A 16,587-nucleotide genomic window follows, 5' to 3' on the forward strand; every position below is an offset into this window, starting at 1 on the left:
TTAATGGAACAATGTATTACCAGATCACCCCCTTCGTCACGGAGTATTTCTTTCAACTTCAATAGCTCATAGTACAAATCAGACCTTGGAGGAGTCGGTTAGAAGCTCTGTGACGAAATTTCTGGTCGTATAAAGAACACAAGCCCTCGAAAGTTGTAGAACAAGCGGAAGTCCTCTACAACTTCCCTGCAGAGTTCTCCCGTATCTCTCCTTCAATCGATTACGGGGTGAACCGACCTAACTCACATCTGCACCAATAGATGGTAGCACTAACAACACAAATAGTTACCCCCTCTCTAGAAGGCGCCGAGCAGACACTTTAGTTCCAGAAACGGTGAATGTCACTTTGCTGCTGCCGTTACTAAAAGCTATTCTTGAATCCCTGCAAACTTCTTTAGGTGAGTTTAACAAACCAAAAATTAGTGTACGATTTTTCTTGTTATCTGTCGCTGTGATATGTTATAGTTTCCGAGAGCTGAATTTCATTAGTGTTAAGTTGCGTACAATTTCTGTTTCCACTTGTTATTCAAAATATCTGCATATGTTCTCCAAAAGAGAGATAAGTTCCACCCATTGAAATACTGTTACTAATTTAACGTGCATCTCATGATTCAGATAAATGCGTATGAACAGAATAAGCAGCAGTGAATCCTCGAATAAAATTAAATTGCATGTTGAATACAAAATTTGGGAGTAATAATGCACAGGATATCCATTTTTGTTTTGAATGTACGAAAAATGTGTATTTTGTCAGAAAATGCTAATTATTGACTGTAAAATTTGTGAACGTCTGCTTACGGTAAAGAAGCGGACGGTTACAGTACTCAAGCCGACCGTCGCCATTTCATTAGCAGACTCTCTTAAATTCCATTAGACACATTCATTAAGGCACGAGGAACTAGTTAAGTTGCGAAAATGCTGAGTGATCATAATTATACTTTAGAAAAGAGATGTCTGATGTTTGGAATTTTCTGGAAGGCCATGTGCTAAGACCACTCCTGTTGCGTCATATGGTGTGGTACAAGCTTGTAAACAGCACTTTGAACGTATCGGCGAATTCTCTGTTGGGGTTGAAGTTAGTCAGTATTTATCCTCTTTAAAATATCTCCAGATTATGATGGTTGAAATACTTTTACTTACACTATACACAAATAGAGCTCTATTTTGTCCGAATTAAGTTGTGTAAAAATCAAACATAGTATAACGGAAACTTGCTTGCAATTTTAAAACAAACGTCCAATAAGTGAAATGTCACTGCTCAAGACTGTTATGACTAGGGTCAGGATTTACATGCACTAAAACAGTGAAAATAGGCAGTTACATAGGCACAAAAAATAGCCACCATTGTGTAAATTAGGCAGCCAAATGGCATGGAAAAATTACAATTTACAACAGTCTATGTACATGAAAGAAATTTAGAAGTTAACAACTTCTGAAATTTTTTAGGTAACGGTCGTGTTTTCATGGATAATGCTTTTGTATTATGAGAAAGATCGCTCAACATCACACTTGAGAACATCAGCTGACATGTGAGGGGGAGCTCCGTCATGCTAAAATTTGCCTCGCTACTGTCAGATGACGGCAGCGGACTGCTGACCAATTTGGCATTCCGATTAAGCTCTCATTCACAGATACAATTACTAAGGGAAGTAACTGCCTGTCCCCACCTCCATTTCGTCACCCCAACAGTGCTTTTCTCTAGAATACGAAGTAATGGGACAAAATATCAAGGCCACTTAATCAGTTTTTTTTAAGTTGCTTTACGTCGCACCGACACAGGTCTTATGGCGACGATGGGACAGGAAATGGCTAGGAGTGGGAAGGAGGCGGCCGTGGTCTTAGTTAAGGTACAGCCCCATCATTTGCCTGGTGTGAATATGGGAAACCACGGAAAACCATTTTCAGGGCTGCCGACAGTGGGGTTCGAACCTGCTATCTCCTGAATACTGTAATCAGGTTTTAGGCCTACTGCTTCACCTACCTCATCTCGTAGCATACTGGTTACTTTTAATATTTCTTTCTGTTCTGGATTTCGTTGCAAGTCCCTATCAACTTTTTCCCCTGACAACGGCTGCTTTCTCAGATATCAAATTATCCCTTATTTGTTCTGAAGGAATTTCTCCGAGCGCTATTTCAGTCGACTTCCGAGAATTCTCCTTATTGTTAGTGCGGTAAACAGATGTTGAGAAACGAAGCAATTCTGTCGACCACACCAGTTTAGAATATAATTCATTGGAAGAAAACCGCCTTCCTTAAAAGACTGTTCACAAGACATTAAATAGGCAATGATGCTCCAAATAGGTACGAACCCCTGAAACAGGTATTTATTTGCACAAAACCAACGAATGTTTGCTAAAGAGCCTAAAACGGGTTTATATCTTGAAAGCCCAAGTTTTCTGTACACAGTAACAGCGATTGGGGGGGGGGGGGGGGGGCAGAGGGGCAGTCGCCCTCCTACGTTGTGGAGAAAATAAATTTTTATTTTATCCACCTGACTTTAAGTTTCGAGAGACTGAAGAATCTGAGTTATTAAACATCGTCTGAAACTAAAAGTATATTAAAAAAAGCAATTTGTATAATCCCTATTGCATTTTAAGCTACTTTCTTCCTTTAATTTCCTTAATTATAAAGAAATACTAATGGAAGTACTCGCAAAATGTCGTTCGTTGCGGCTAACAGATTCATACAGCGCAGCAGCGTACCATGTGCTGTGAGGAAGAATAGCAGGGGGTATGGTTTGGTGGTTTTTTTGCCAGGGTGAAATTTACCCTCTTGCCGTGCGCATTCGTCAGTCTCGCCGTCTCTCAATGAATGTCCGTGTAGTTCCATCTAGTGTTGTCTATTACTTTCTTAGTATGTAGTCAAATACCAAATGACTGTACAGAGCTCGATAGTTGCAGTCGCTTAAGTGCGGTCAGTATCCAGTATTCGGGAGATAGTGGGTTCGAACCTCACTGTCGGCAGCCTTGAAGACTATTTCCCCATTTTCACACCAGGAAAATGCTGGGGATGTACCTTAAAGCCACGGCCGCTTCCTTCCTTCTCCTAGCCCTTTCCTGTCCCATCATTGCCGTAAGACCTATCTGTGACGGTGCGACGTAAAACATGCTAAAAGCTCGATAGCTGCAGTCGCTTAAGTGCGGCCAGTATCCAGTAATTGGGAGATAGTGGGTTCGAGCCCCACTGTCGGCAGCCCTGAAGATGGTTTTCCGTGGTTTCACATTTTCACACCAGGCAAATGCCGGGCCTGTACCTTAAGGCCACGACCGCTTCCTTCCAATTCCTAGGCCTTTCCTATCCCATCGTCGCCATAAGACATATCTTTGTCGGTGCGACGTAAAGCAAATAACAAAAAAAAACATGTAAAAAAAAGAGACTTTGTAATTGTATAATCACGCTGTACTTCTATTTAATTGTAATACATGTGTAATTATTGTCCCTTTAGTGGAAGTTTTGTTGTATAGTACTATTATTGCACTAAATTTGGTAGACTCAACCTTTAGGTCAATATCAAAATTCGCTCAGAGCATTAAAAATTCTTACAATTTTGTAGCTCTTTTCTTTTTTCAGTTATGCCCCCTCCCTCTCTAACTCCTAGTTGCTACTACTGTCTGTCCATAGGAATACAATAGGCAAAAAATCTCATTCCTAGTTGTAATCTCTTCTCTCTACTGGGTCATTAGGATAAGTTGCAAATGTCAAATTTTTTAAGGATTGAATCAGAAATAAAATGTTCATTTCTAAATAGTTTGCGTGATTTGATAGAACCTGATGAGGTGCCGATGACCTGGATTTTGGACCCGTTTCGACTACAAGCATCGAGTCAGTATTGTGCTTTAGAAGCTGTCCCTTGATCATTAATACTTATATAGTTTAACGCTAAGTTTCTGGGAATGTGGGGCATTGCGGGTCGGATCCACTGATTGTTTTAATTTCATATCAATTCATTCTTCATCCTCACGTTTTCGAATTCTGGTCAGTGGAGGATTATGGATTTTTAAAATGCCATACCATTTCGTACCATTAGTGGCCGATGACCTAGATGTTAGGCCCCTTTAAACAAGAATCATCATCAATCGTGTCTTGTAAAAATCTCAAGACTATTAATACCGCACTTAAGTTGGTAAATTGCCAACCTTTACCTCTGTCGAAATTCGCTCAGAGCATAAAATACTGCTGTAGCCTTTTTTTCTCTCTCTCTCTCTTTTCAGTTTTGTTTAAAGCCCCTCAGCCGCTATATCCCACAAACCTGGGTTCTTGTTGTTTGTACAAGTTTGTCCCCACCACACACTTTCTTTCTCATCGAGGGACAGCTATTGGAGCTCACTCTAGCGGATAGACCTGAACGGTACTGATTCTGTCATAAGAGCACGTGTATTTGTGTGTGAAGTTTTTGGTGTTATTTATGCGTTTTCAGTGAGCTGACATAATTAAATAGTAGCGTGTGTCATTCCTTGATATCTCCTCTCAACACGAGGGGAAAGTTATGTGCTGTGTTTGGCTGCAGTAATTACGAAGTAGAGAAAAATGCGCGCTCGTTCTTCAGGTTCCCTCGTGACAAGAACATGTAATATTGTGTTTGCATATATATTCTTCCAGTGACAGATTTTTATAGTACTTCATAATCTTCTGACCTGCTCGACCCATGTTTTAACGGGCTTAAAATATAATACGCATATTTTATTGTATAGTGCAGCAGTTAACCTTCAATACCGATGTGTTGTAGGTGTCATCTGTGGGTTTTGAAATGTCACAGAAGCGATTTGGATAAAGTGTACAAGAACGAAGGGACGTTACGCTTGTATAAGAATTATAAGATCTGTTCAGATCATTTCCAGGCCAGCGACTTTAAAAATCCTCAACTATACAGCCAAGGGTGTGTTACATTTTTACTCTAATTGTACGTAAATATTCCTCAAAGCATCACTATCGACAACATTTTCAAACTTTTCTTTCTTTTATCCCTCTTCTCAGATTAAAGCCGGGATTTTATAGATTTTCTTTCTGTTAGTAGGCTTCATGATAAGAGGAAAATTGTCCAGCTATTAAATGTTAATTCACTGCATCGTATGTGTAAGGAATGTGCCGATATTTTTATTGACAAATGTCTTAATGTGATGATAATTGTTTTTAAATGAGGAAAAAAGACAAATCCAATCGTAAGATTTCAGGCAGGAATGCTAAAGCTAAAAAAGTAATGCATAAATGAAAGATCAAGCCATTTCACAGCAGTCCATTTCACACCTTGTTTATATGTCTAATTTCAGTCTTTGAATAATAACCTTTTAAATAATTCTTCATTTATTTATCCAGAATTGCTTTAGCAACTTCGAAGTTAATATCTCAATACCACTGTCTTTCTAGACGTAATTTATTTATCCATTTCCGTATATACATTTCCATTGATATTTGAATTTAGCGCGATTTGTTCAGGTAAAGTCACTAGGAGCGCCACCGTCGAATTGTCTCTCATTTTAGGAAGGCGAAGTCCGTAAGTGTCGTGTATTGTCTACTGTATTTGGTACTACCGACGGAGGCAAAGCATTTACGGAGCTCCGGAGGTTAACGGAGGGCCGCCTCCTATTCGCAAAAGTAGCTCCGAGTGTACGGACGTAGTGGGCTGTAATTTCACGCTTACGCCCATGAATGTAGGCGCCCTATAAAAACCGTTACCTACGTAGGTACACAAAATTTCTGTATCAACGATATTCCATACAATACCTCTTAACAAAGAACGTATGGTCATTCAGAGTAATTAACGCATCCTCTCATTTATCAAGAAAATGTAATTATATCGACATATAATACATATCCCATATACCTGTAGGTATAAACCCTGTAGATACAAACATCATTTCTAAATAGGTTCAGTCGTTTCTCAGAAAAGTGCAGGCCCTACCTGTGCCGAACTTACACTTCGTTCATTATTATTATTATTATTATGGAAATATTCCCATTATATTGGCGCTAGAATACAGTAGTTTCAAGTTAAATTTGAAATCGCTTTTAATTTCTGGACATGTGTAATAAAAAAAAAAAAAAAAAAAAACCAACAACGCGAAAAACGTGCAGAAGTATGGGATAATTATTTACGAGCGGACGGAGAAGTTCAAACGGTTCAAGTCTGTAAGTGCTGCGCTGTAGAACATGGCACGAATGACTCTTAAACTACGGCCCCGCGGTGTAGGTGGCAACGCGTCCGCCTGTCACCCGGCGGCCCCGGGCTCGATTCCCGGTCGGGTCAGGGTTTTTATTGTAAATTATTAATATCCCTGGCCTGGGGACTGGGTGTCTGTGTCATCCTTAACGTTCCTTTCCTCACACTGCCATTTACATAATACACGCAGGTTTCCTCACATATGGTGCAAGTAGGGGAAAAATATCTTCATAAGTCGACGCCCCGAACAAATAACTTTTTTTTTTTTTTTTAAGTTAAAGGATTGTAGTTTTGCGCAATAATAGCGACAAGTTATAAATTCCTGTGAAAATGCTCGTTCATTTCTCCCGTACCAAATTCACACACGCGCTTGACATTCAGTCGGAGGTTCTGATACATAATTACGTTTGTATGTAAGAATGCTATCTGTAATATCGCCAAATAACTAAAGTATAAACGGAGGGGCGTAGTTTCACACATTAATAGCGACAAGTTATAAATTCCTGTACAAATGCTCTTTCTCATTTCTCCCGTACCAAGTTTAAACTACGCGCTTGTAATTCAATCGGAGGTTCTCCGGAGGCATCGATTGAAAGCGCCCGGAGCCTCCGTTCTGTAAACAATCGCTCCGTTAACAGCGCTATTTCTGACAGCTCGCAGCACGTGGTACCGAGCAAAGGTGCGGAAGCACCGTGGTGCCACATGTTACGTCTGATGTTCCTAACCATCACCAAATACAGTAGATAAAATACCGCGACACTCAGCAAGATATCGAGGGACAGCTATTAGAGCTCTCTCTAGCGGAGTGACCTGAGAACTACTGATTCTGTCATAAGAGCACGTGTATTTGTGTGTGAAGTTTTTGGTGTTATTTATGCGTTTTCAGCGAGTTGACATAATTAAATAGTAGCGTGTGTCATTCCTTGATACCTGCTGTCAACATGAGGGGAAAGGTATGTGCTGTGTTTGGCTGCAATAACTATGCAGTAGAGAAGAATGCGCGGTCTTTCTTTCGTTTCCCTCGTGACAAGAAAATGTAAGTAATATTGTGTTTGCATATATATTCTTCCAGTGACAAAGAGATTTTTATAGTACTTAATAATCTTCTGACCTGCTTGACCCATATTTTAACTGGCTTAAAATATAATACGCATATTTTATTGTCTAGTGCAGCAGTTAACCTTCAATGCCGATGTGTTGTTGTAGGTGTGAGCTGCGGGTTTGATTTAATTCAGGAAAATGCATGTGTGTGTGTGTGTGTGTGTGTGTGTGGCTGGTTGTGTGCCAAGTTACCCCATTTGGAATGTCGTAATGTGTTCTCAAGCACTGAACAAAATATGGGTGACTTAAAAAATGTACACATTTTGTTGAAGCAGTATGATGGTGCAAATTTGCTTTACCTTAGTGTAATAGCAAGTATTGCTTATAGGGAAGTTTTGAATGTTTTTGAGGCTAATTTTATAGATTTTCTTTCTGTTAGTAGACTTCATGTTAAGTGTTAATTCATTGCATCATGTGTGTAAGGAATGTGCCGATATTTTTATTGACAAGTGTCTTAATGTGATGGTAAAAAGTTTTTTAAATGAGAAAAAAAAACAAATCTAACCGTAAAAGTTCAGGCAGGAATGCTAAAGCAAAAAAAGTTATGCATAAATGAAAGATCAAGCCATTTCACATCTTGTTTATATGTCTAATTTCAGTCTTTAAATAATAACCTTTTAAATAATTCTTCACTCATTTATCCAGAATTGCTTTAGCAACTTCGAAGTTAATATCTCAACACTTTCTTTCTAGACGTAATTTATTTATCCATTTTCGTATATGCATTTCCATTGATATTTGAATTTGGCGTGAATTTTCAGGTCAGTCACTACGAGCGCCACTTGCGAATTGTCTCCCATTTTAACAAGGCTAAATCCGCAAGTGTCGCGTATTGTCTCCACTGTATTTGCCGTCACTAACCAATCCTCTCGGTCTGCGCTAGGCGCTGTACAGAAATCGAGAGAGTTTGCACATTATTTATTATTATTATTATTATTATTATTATTATTATTATTATTATTATTCCAAGGTGGATCGGCGGTAATTTATTCGGCTGTAGGTATCGTACGACATACTCGGTCCCCTACCTCTCAGGCTTTCCAGTCTATCTCCAGAAGATTGCTTTACATTTTTAGGTAGATTTCACCAGCAGAAAGGCACATTTAAAAATAGTCTTTGAATTTGTTATATTATGGTGGAAATGTCGGTGGATATCATCGCCAATAAGACTGGCCTGCTCATTTTTGCGGATGAGGATGGCAGAAGTATCTCAAGAGCATTCATGCTTTTCTTTGGACAAAGGTATCGACACAATTTAATGAGAGGTGTGATCGGTGAAAGTTCGTCCTTCGGCTAGTCACTTTGCATGGCTTTTAATCTCGCGATCGTAAGCCATGGGCCCTCTTTTTACTGAAATCCGAGACATAGTGGCGAGCTTTCCCAGTCATGTGATGGCCCTTGACTTTCTTTAAAGCAGCTGCTGTTCGGCAGCCAAGGCCCATGAATTGGCAACGTGGAACTTGGACCGGCCGTTGCAGGGAGCTTTTTAAGACAGGGAGGTTACTGAAAGGGGAGAGGGCGCGACTGTCTGGATTGGCTTAAACGGCCGATTACTAAGGACTTCCATTGGTCTGCAGGAGCAGTGATGTGCTTTTTCACCAAAGATTGTCATATAAATTCAAAATATCTTCGGTGCTCACCAGAATTTAATGATTGATAATGAATTTGATAGACAAATGCAATTAAGAGCTAGTAGGAAATGAATTGTAGTGCAATAAGACCGTAAAATGAATGGTATATTTACTATACAAGTAGTTCAAATCATTCTTTAGAAGTGCATAAATTTGATCAGTTTTGGAGCCAGATTTAGCTGGTATTTTAAAGGGTGGGATGCAGTAACAGTACGCCAAAAAGTGTAGTCAACTTGTACTATTCTGATCGTTCGCCATTTACAAGTTTCATTTTGTACTGCATTATGGAATACAGTGTGTTACGGCAGTCTTTGACTTGTACCCAAGTGCGGCCAGTATCCAGTAATCGGGAGATGGTGGGTTCAAACCCCACTGTCGGCAGCCCTGAAGGTTTTCCATGGTTTCCCATTTTCACACCAGGCAAATGCTGGGACTGTACCTTAAGGCCACGGCCGCTTCCTTTCCATTCCTAGGCCTTTCCTATCCCATCGTCGCCTTAAGACGTATCTGTGTCGATGCGACGTAAAGCAAAATAGCAAAAAAGAAAAAAACAACTTGTGCCCATCTGTCCACTCATAGATATCGAGGTCTAAATTTTGAAGCAGGCTGATTGAACCTCGGGGCCATGTGTCGATCTAGATGTCGAAATACCGGGCGAGTTGGCCGTGCGCGTAGAGGCGCGCGGCTGTGAGCTTGCATCCGGGAGATAGTAGGTTCGAATCCCACTATCGGCAGCCCTGAAGATGGTTTTCCGTGGTTTCCCATTTTCACACCAGGCAAATGCTGGGGCTGTACCTTAATTAAGGCCACGGCCACTTCCTTCCAACTCCTAGACCTTTCCTATCCCATCGTCGCCATAAGACCTATCTGTGTCGGTGCGACGTAAAGCCCCTAGTAAAAAAAAAAAAAAAAAAAAAAAAAAAAGATGTCGAAATCTGGTGTCTTAAATTTTTCGATTTCCTGACTGCGAATCGAACCCACGTCCTTCCAGGTGAACTGTGCACGCCTTTACCGCGAATCAGGCTATTTAAATTAAAATAAAATCCGATGCGAGGACTTTTTTTTTTTAAGCGACTATACCTATGCGATGAAACCTCTTTGATGTCGATGAGGAATGTTTGCTCACCTGCCACTGGTGACAGGCTTCTTTCGTCTTTCCTATACAATCTTTCTTGGCCACCTCATTGCCACCGACGGTGAGAGGTTTGCGAGCCCTCTGGAGTCATTCATTTCCGCTCCCCTCGTGACTTCTTTCTTTGGATCGATACGCTCACCCTTCGAAGGGTCGGAACTAGTCGAGTTTTGTCGACAGAGGTTGCCCATGCCCAGTTATGCTCCGAATAGGCATAACGGATATGATACGGACCCACGTGCGGCAACCAAAATTAGTGTGTACTCCATACACGCAATACATGCAGTGTAATAGTATCGACATGTGAGAGTACGCAAATACTACTTATGAGGTACATACAATTTAAAGTAAGCGTAGCCTGTACGTTTTGTGAATGAAATAGTCTGTTACAATTTTTGAAATGCTCGCCACAAACTGGAAAAAATACACAAAATTCCTCAACTTTCTGTAAAATGAAAAAAAAAAAAAAACCCTGTTTCCAGATAATTTTGAGTCTTCTGGTTTCTCTTAGTGACGCTGCCAGTACAAAATTTCTGCCATTCCTTTCTACTTGTTTGTGCGAGCAGGGTTTCTTTGCAGGTACTTACAGCAATGAAAACAAAACGCAGAAATCGCTTGAATACAGGTTCACCGCTGATACCCCCCGTGGAGATTCGGCGACGAATAGAGATGGTGTATAGAAAACAACCTCCGATCGGGAGCATTTGAGTTCATAAAACTTTTTTTCTATGGTTTAACACAGCGTAGTTTGTCATTTATTCGCTAATCGGCTAACTAGGGGGCCATGATAACTTTCATTACACATTCTGGCGTTTACTCGGATTTCGTTTGATGCAGTAGGTTTTCATTAGTTCGCTGTGTCGACGAGGCGTTCATCCGACCACTTACATAGCTCCAGTTGTCCACTTCACATCCCGGAAAATCACGATGCTTGTTCTCAAAAGGTTTAGTTAGTGCGCGTCTTCTAGTCGTAGGCCAATTTCTTTGAGGGCTTTTTTGACGTTTATTTTATTTAGTAGCTCTATTCTCAAAGTTAATATTGGGTTATTTAATAAGCGGCATTGTTAAATTTATTGTAGATATAGATTTGGCGCGAGACTTGACAGCTGAGCCATAACTCGAACATATAATCTTTATATTGTTTTAGTTAATAAGTTTGGCCCTTCGTTTGAACCACGTACCTACTACGCTGGCGTAGCAGGGGGAGAGGTGATACTCCCAGGTGGCGGATAGAGGGGTCCTAACCGGGTTGCCGACGGACTTGAGGGAAATAAAATGTACCTCACGGACCAAATACAACCCTCTGTAGGTGGGGGACGCAGACGAAGAATATACCCACGGTATCCCCTGCCTGTCGTAATAGGTGACTAAAAGGGGCGACCAAGGGATGATTATATTAGAACCATGAAATTCCTTGTGATTAGTACCATCACGCAGGGAACACTATGGGTCGTTTTTACTTGCGCGCAGTAATATGTTAAATACCAAATAGGTTTGTGATTAGTAGCAACAGAGTGCGTTGCCGGCTTCTACAGTACCTGTGATTACTATCTGCGCACTTTTTAATGATAGATTTACACCCTAGTGCTGAAGGGGTCGACTTCGGTTGTCTTCGAGATTCGTTTCGGCAACCTTTGAAACACAAACTAAGAATCGCTTATCGCTGTGCGCCATCTGGCGTACACTTTAAGTACTCGTACTGTTGTTGTTTACACAGCAAAGCCAAACTATAGAATTCATGCTAGGAACACGTTTCGCAACGGGAAATGTTATATAGTATTATATATTGTGTGTGTGTCTGACACACTTGTTTGCTTAAAATAATAAAGGTTTAGAAAATTCATATCGATCGATCATATTATCGATTCAAATCAGATTTCATTTCCATTCAGTTGGCAGTATTAACGGAACCCTTCTTACTTCTCCAACGAGTACAAAAATCTATCACTAAAAAGTGCGCATACTATAGTACCACTTTAGGAGCGACGCCACGGTTCTGCTTGCCTGTGATTAGTACCCACTATATGAGGAACACCACGGGATAGTGCGGGTCCCTGGGGGTTAGGACACCTATGTGATGAACACCATAGGTTTGCGTTGCCTGTAAATGACACCGCAATGTGCGAAACACCATAGGTCTGTATTCCATGTGCGAATTTCAATGCCTGTGAGCAGTACCATACTGTGTGGAATGCCGCGAGTCTGCCACAACATAAGTACCATGGTTACCACAACGTGAGAAATACCATGGTTCTACTTTCCTAGCGATAAGTACCAATATGAGGGGCCGATGACTTGGATTTTGGACCTATAGATGCAGTCCCTTGGTCAGTAATACTGTTGTTTCCCGTCAGTTTCTGTGAATGCGAGACATTGCGGGTCGGATCCACTGATTGTTTTAAATTCATATCCATCCATCCATCCATCCATCCATCCATCCATTCTTCGTCCTCACGTTTTGAATTCCGGTCAGTGGAGGATTTTTGACTTGTCATTCCATTTCGTTTCATTTTGTATCATTAGGGGCCGATGACCTCGACGTTAGCCCCTTTAAACAACGAGCATCATCACCTTTGGTTGAATGATCATTGTAGAGGACTTTGGTTCAGAGGGTCCAAGGTTCGATTCATGGTCGGGTGAGAAATTTTAGCAGCGCCTAGATGAAATGAAATGGCGTATGGCTTTTAGTCCCGGGAGTGTCAGAGGACAAGTTCGGCACGCCAGGTGCAGGTGTGATTTGACGCCGAAGGCGACCTGCGCGTCGTGATGAGGATGAAATGATGAAGACGACACATACACCCAGCCCCCGTGCCAGCGAAATTAACCAATGATGGTTAAAATTCCCGACCCTGCCGGAAATCGAACCCGGGACTCCTGCGACCAAAGGCCAGTACGCTAACCACTTAGTCGTGGAGACGGACAGCGCCTAGATGATTGTCCCAATACACTCGTATTCATATACACATTGCACACCATGCTACTAACCACTACTGAAACGCAGTACTGAATAAATCTTTCAGCATAGGATTGGCGTCAGCAGTAGCGGCGATTGGGAATTTGAAATATGGGGGCAAATGTACTGCCCCCATTTTTCCCGAGCTAAGCCCAGCCATCGAGCGAGGAATCCCAAGGTGGACCGTTCGATCGTTGGCTATCACTTTCTAGAGGCATTTAAGGGTTGTTAAGGATTGATGACCAAGCAGGATAAAAAGAAATATTAAAACAACACTCTGACATTTATTCACATAAGCAGACAAATAACAAAATATTCTTGATGATATTTTTCTTTTAACATAACAGAGCTTTCATAATATCGGATTTCTTCCTCGATTTAGAGTGACACGTGTTCATATCTCCAGCTCTACTGTGCTGTAAATGAAACCAAAGAAGTAATTAGGCCACCTGCCTTTTTAAACCAAACATTTGACTGAAAGAACTAAATAAATTAACATGTGTTCAAAGTTTCACCAATTTAAAGTCGTCTCAACACGTGGTTTTTGCGATATACACAACTGAATTAGTCATTTACAGTATTTAATATTGATCAATGACACCAACATGAACTTCAGTAGCAAAGAAAAACTATTTCCAAAATTCTCAAAATTAATTAATTATTATCTTGATTATTATTATTATTATTATTTTATCATTCAGTTAACCTGTTTCATTGTCACACGATCGTGTTTTTATTAATTCTCCACCGCATCATTTACCTAATGATCATCATTAGCATTTCAGAGTAATGATTTTTAATTAATTATTAATGACTTATTTTCACAATGTTTCAAAGCAATCATGCGGCTGACAAATTTCTACCTTTAATCTTTGCATTTCATTTCTATTCAAATTAATCTTAAAGTATTTCAGATTTTTAGAAATTTACATTACCAACGTGTGAGCTAGTTAAATAAATTCTGTTTACAAATCGAGTGCCTTCGCAAAGTAACGAGATGATCTTTCCTTTTAAATCTCGCTGATTAAAAAATTAAATTAAATTCCTTCCTAGTCTTCCTTGACTTAATTTAATTAAACTTTCCCTTAAGGGCATGAAATTATTTCTTAAGGCAACACACAACGATGAATGTGATCCGCGTCACAACGAGTGCGCGACCAGATCAAAATTAAATGAAATCAACATGGCACAAGAGAAATATACACATTTACACACACACATTCACACTAGGGAAACACGTTTTTATGTACACTATTTACATCGAATCCTGATTTGGCAATTTTATTTATGATTTTTATCAATGGTCGGGACGCGTAATGTCTCGCAGAAATAATCCGTGTACAGAAATTCTCCTACATTAATGGTGGCTAGTGATCGAAGTCATGGGTATCACTTGGTAGAAACACATTTCACATATCAGCGCAAGTTCATCTAATTCATGAGATTATAATGGAAGATTCTAGTAAAATCCATAAGCACTACCATCATGTGGGCTACAGGTTGAATTTATCGCAAGCGTGAGCCTTACTCGCATTATTTTTACTTCCTACCTGTGAAATACACTCGCAAACACGTGCTCCACTAATTATAATCTATCTTGCGCTCCAAATACACAAGAATAAATCAATATCACCACTAATTCATCAATTACTCAATTATGCAACAAATATCCCTCAGGATAGGCCATATTCCAGACCCTTCATGAACAGAGCACATTCCATCTCACATTTAGGAACTCTACAGTAGTTTTATGGCTCACGAGCGTTTACATCTGTTTTACCCGATCTTTAGTCAATATTATTATTATTTAAGTGATTATTACATCTACTGATTCTCCTGGAATGTCGTAAAATTAGATGACTTCATCATAAAAACAAGTGATTTTAAAAGACACTAGGTTCGACCCTATTCACTCAAAATATACACGAAAAATTTCCGTCCGGTAACTTTCAATATTACAAATAAAGTAGATTTATCGTGTGGTCAGTGATTATTAAACTTAAGCTCCTTAAGCATGGGAAGTCATTCAAAGACAACCTACATGTCTACTCTAATAGATTCCAAAATTTCATTCACACGTACCTAGTCTACCACGACACCTTAAGAAGTAGGAAAATGAAACATTTCTAACTACAGCAAACTGATAGATCTACGACTTAAGAAGAAAGACCTCTAGTTGTACAAAAGATAAGACAGATAAATTAAATTAAAAAGGTACTCAAGTTTTTGTAGAGTTCGATTCCCGTCGACAGTCAGTTATTTCAGCATACTCCGGCCAGTCTCCTTCCCATTACCAGAGACGCCTTACATTTTTACAGCTCCATGGAGGCTCTGCAATGGATGTCCCTCGATGAAATGATGTTGGTAATTGCGGAATTCTTCATCTTGAGATGTTCAGTTCCAAGACGTCTTCCGTTGATTGCTGGTCACAAGCTGTAACTAAGATGACAAAATTAAGTATTTTTGCACAAGCACACGCAGAATATAAACAGCTCGTCTACACTGTCACACTTAACTTGGCTCCTAGGTGTTTTTATTCCACAGAATTCACTAATTATCAGACTAAATTCTGGTAGAACGGACGTCGACTTGACTTGAAAATTTTCCTTCCACGTGGTCCGGTAATGTGATGTCTCACGCAGCGAACAAGCATTAAGAAGAGCATAAAGCATTAAGCATTAAGAGAGCGATTCACTCGAAGCAAGGCCTTATATCTAATTAGCCCAGGGAGGTGTGTTCTTCAGCGAGAACGGTAATTGGCTGATGATCTCCTTTAATTTGCGCAGACTATTCCAGAAACAAGCTGGGTCGCGCGTGCGAAGGCAGTCACGTGGTTTGCTATAACCTTGGCACAGTCTCGCCGATGACGTATCGCACCCCTCTGAACGACAAAAAAAACTCGTTCTCGGCTCGCCACGACTTCCCAAGTGATGTGTTGCGGCTTCAAGCAGACAATAAAATTTTTGCTTTCCACATGTTAAAATATTCGTAAGATCGCCAATTTTCACGGGGACATCTCTCCCTTGGTTGGAATATAATTTCGTTTGTAGATGAAATTATTACATAACAGTGTCCATTACTATTGTTCCGGAAAATTGGCTGTCGAATCACCTGGTAACAACTTAATTGAGCTCGCGACAGGTGTGAGACTCTGAGTTCTTCGTTCCGCTCCTGGTATCCAGTAGCCTAGTCTCTCCATACAGGGTGTTCCACAAGTTTTATTTCCATCTTCAGTAATTTATTTTTCCCTTTTAACAGATGGTTACACGGTGTCAGCTAGTGGTGTAGGTGTTCGGTAGAGTCTTAAATTAGCGGCATTGTGGACAGCTTCGTAAGATTTATCCAGACTTTGTATTTTATAGGAGTTGTTGCCAAAGACTTTAATGATCTTGTAGGGTCCCACAAACAAGGGTGCAAATTTAGCATAAAATTTGCTCGTAGGCTCGGACACAGCTGGTCTCCTCAATAATACGTATTCGTTTAATCGGAGAGGTCGGTGAAATCTTCTCCCTTGAACCCTTCGGTTACGTCTCTCAGCGTGGCGTCTCAGTGATTCCGTTGCCTTCTCAATGTTTTCCTGGGGAGTAGGTCTTACGGTTCCAGGACACTGAAT

At 40.3% G+C, this 16,587-nt stretch overlaps 1 protein-coding gene across 1 annotated transcript in view; it reads left to right on the forward strand.

Moving 5' to 3' along the window:
* Window positions 1–248: 248 nt before the first annotated feature.
* The window catches only part of LOC136883088 (uncharacterized), a 93,805-nt gene continuing 77,466 nt past the window's right edge, over window positions 249–16,587 (forward strand). The window contains exon 1 of the mRNA XM_067155262.2: window positions 249–398. The gene's annotated coding sequence lies outside the window, so the exon portion shown is untranslated. The remainder of the gene's footprint in view (window positions 399–16,587) is intronic.

This window comes from Anabrus simplex, chromosome 11 (assembly GCF_040414725.1).
Source record: "Anabrus simplex isolate iqAnaSimp1 chromosome 11, ASM4041472v1, whole genome shotgun sequence".
NCBI classification, from domain to species: domain Eukaryota; kingdom Metazoa; phylum Arthropoda; class Insecta; order Orthoptera; family Tettigoniidae; genus Anabrus; species Anabrus simplex.